This window comes from Octopus bimaculoides, chromosome 6, assembly GCF_001194135.2.
Source record: "Octopus bimaculoides isolate UCB-OBI-ISO-001 chromosome 6, ASM119413v2, whole genome shotgun sequence".
In the NCBI taxonomy this organism is placed as follows: Eukaryota; Metazoa; Mollusca; class Cephalopoda; order Octopoda; family Octopodidae; genus Octopus; species Octopus bimaculoides.
Genome location: NC_068986.1, coordinates 89,021,098 through 89,024,375, shown reverse-complemented (window position 1 = coordinate 89,024,375; position 3,278 = coordinate 89,021,098).

The following is a 3,278-nucleotide window of genomic DNA, read 5'->3' as shown; positions in this document are numbered from 1 at the left end:
GTGTATATGTTTGTGTGTGTATATGTTTGTGTGTGTATATGTTTGTGTGTGTATATGTTTGTGTGTCTAACTCTTCCCATTCTAGGCTTCCAAAGAATAAGTCCACACACAATTGTTCAACATCATTCCATTAATAACACCAACATCAACACCAACACCGATACCAGAAGCCTTTTCATTGTTGATTCCTTTGCTATAAATACCGACTACTTCTTGCTCAAAGCACAACTAGGCGTTTTTGCGAAAGACTAGGATACATTAAATAATGTATACCCACATGTTTTTGAATAGGACGGGTTGGTAAGGACCGAAAGGATATTGATCACAAGACTACTGAGTCACGGTTGGCTTAGCGCAAAACAACAACAAAAACAATTACGATACCAATGATAAGAACAACAACAACAAAAGTAACAACAAAAAAGAGTTTTGCTTTTCTTCAAGGTCATTTTACTTGCTATTTCTAGCAGATCTACTTCACATTATATCTCCACCATCATAGAAAAATAAAAGAGATCGAAAATGTAGTCTTAGATGACTGAACGAATAGGGGACAGTCACAGATTGCTATTGATCATAGCTCTGCTCAATAATATGTAACTAACTGGAGCATTTCCACTACGAATATCCACAAACTTATTTTACTCCCATCCCCTGATCTGCATCAATTACCCACACCAATTCCCCAGCCTGTCCCACCAGCTAATCAAGATGTCTATATTTCGAGATTATTCCTAGCCTTCACTCACTCCTCACGGACTTTACATTTTATTTCAGTTTACCAATAATCATACCCTTAGATTCTCACTTATCGACGTACAGATTAAATCCCAGGATTTGGAAATTCTCTGGTGTCTTTCCCTCATATTTTTACTTCTTTATTTATTCTGATTGTTTTGTTAAATTTATTTTTGTCTTCTCCATACAAGTAAAGCACGCATTCACCAATTGATATCCCATCATTCCCTACAGCATCCATCTCTTGTCCTTTTGAATCATGGCTAATGTTTGTATTGGAATATATTCTTAATAACTACATGTCTATCTACCTCTATGGCACTTTCGGTGCTTCCAGTATATGTGTGTGTGCATGCGTATGTGTGTGCGTGCCCGTGTGAATGGGCGTGTATATGTGTGTTTATAGGCTTGTGAAGCTTGCCCACACATATATACACACACATATACATATATATATATATATATATATATATATATATATATATATAGATACGTATTGGCATGAACTGACAGATGTGGCGAGAGAGAGAGAGAAAGAGTGGGCACAAATGCCGACGAAGATTTAGGATATAGAAATAGCGGGAATGTATTCCTCAAACACACACACACATACATTTATAATAATCTGTCTTTTATTCCTTCTGTCTCTCTTCCTATACATACATACATATATACACGTACACTAGGTGCGTTCAAAAAGTATCCGAACATTATATTTTCTCCGCCACGACTAATGCAATGTGGGAAAAAATTTTTGGGTGGGAGATGATGCGACACTTCCTGAGCATGTTCGAAAATTTCGCGCCGATAGGCTGCGTCAGTTTCGGCTCTTACGCTCAGAGTGCTCAAACGTGTTTGTGTATATACATACACATACACGATGTATACACATCCACGACTTCACCTCCTTTTTCACTTCTACTCCTTTGCTCACATGACCTCCACAACACTTATACAGAACTTATCGCTCTCTCTCTCTTTCTTCGAACGTACTGCTCTACAACGTCTCTCGCAGCTCTTTATTCTCATTTCTACGATTATTGTACTGGCCTTTATATTCTTCGCTCTGAAGAAGAACTATTCTCCGAAACATTTCATTCTTCGCTCCTCGCGCTAAGTTAATTTAAAGTAATATATTTTGGACAATATGGTCTCATTAGTTTCAGACTCTTTCTAATTTACAGAAGAATGGAATGTCTTTGGTGGAGTGTCTATGAGTGGAGTGTCTTTAAAAATACCACACACACACAAAGCCATCACTATATGAAATACAACCACAATTATAGCATTGGCCGTCATCATCTCCATGAAGACAGTGAAATCGTGTCTCCTCTACAACCACATTAACATCGCAGCTACCACCACTACGACCAGTAACATCAAAACCGAGACCACCACTATCGATAGATTGAATCTCAAGGTAGTCTCTTACGTTTACTTGTTTCAGTTACTTGACTGTGGCCATGGTGGAGCACCGCCTTTAGTCGAGCAAATCGACCCCGGGACTTATTCTTTGTAAGCCTGGTACTTATTCTATCGGAGTCTTTGCCGAACCGCTAAGTGACGGGGACATAAACACACCAGCATCAGTTGTCAAGCAATGCTAAGGGGACGAACAGACACACAAACATACACACACACACACACATATGTATACATATATACGACGGGCTTCCTTCAGTTTCCGTTTACCAAATCCACTCACAAGGCTTTGGTTGGCCCGAGGCTATAGTAGAAGACACTTGCCCGAAGGTGCCACGGAATGGGACTGAACCCAGAACCATGTGTTTCGGAAGCGAGCTACTTACCACACAGCCACTCCTACCTACCAGAAAAGAGAGGCTAAACTATCAGTTGACAAAATTTTCGGCTGCCAAATCGTATGTCAGAGTGTTAAGAAAAGACAGACATATTGGATAATATAATCCAAGGTATAGTTTGTCGGAACGTAAGAGAGGATTGTTACGGTTGGGACGTCTCTGAACATAGATCTCAATGATTAGGACGGACCTGGGACAGGGTAACAACTTTGCAACAAGCACAATAGTATCGGCATATAAATCTTCCACCAACAGTAAACAAACCTGACCGCCACCACCACTAACATTACCAACATTAACCATACGACTACTGTCTCTACTACTACTCACAAACGCTACCGTCGCCAGGATCACCACCAACGTCACCTTTATTATCAGCAATCACGTACACTACCACACTGCCACAACCGTTGCTGCCATTAAACCCAACATACAATAAAGAAATGAACAGGATCACTGTAACCCTTTGACGACTATTTCATTACCACTTCCCACCAATACCATCAACATCCCCACCACCATCAACAGAATATCCTATGGTGAAAACCTTCCCGATCGACAGCATCTTCGCCTCTGCTACTATCACCAAAGCAAATGCAACCACCTACAACACCATCACAATCACCATAACCATCGTCGTCATCTTGTACCATCACCGCCAACACGAACACAACCGTTACATTCAGCTGAACCATCACCCACCACCAGCGATTTTTGCAT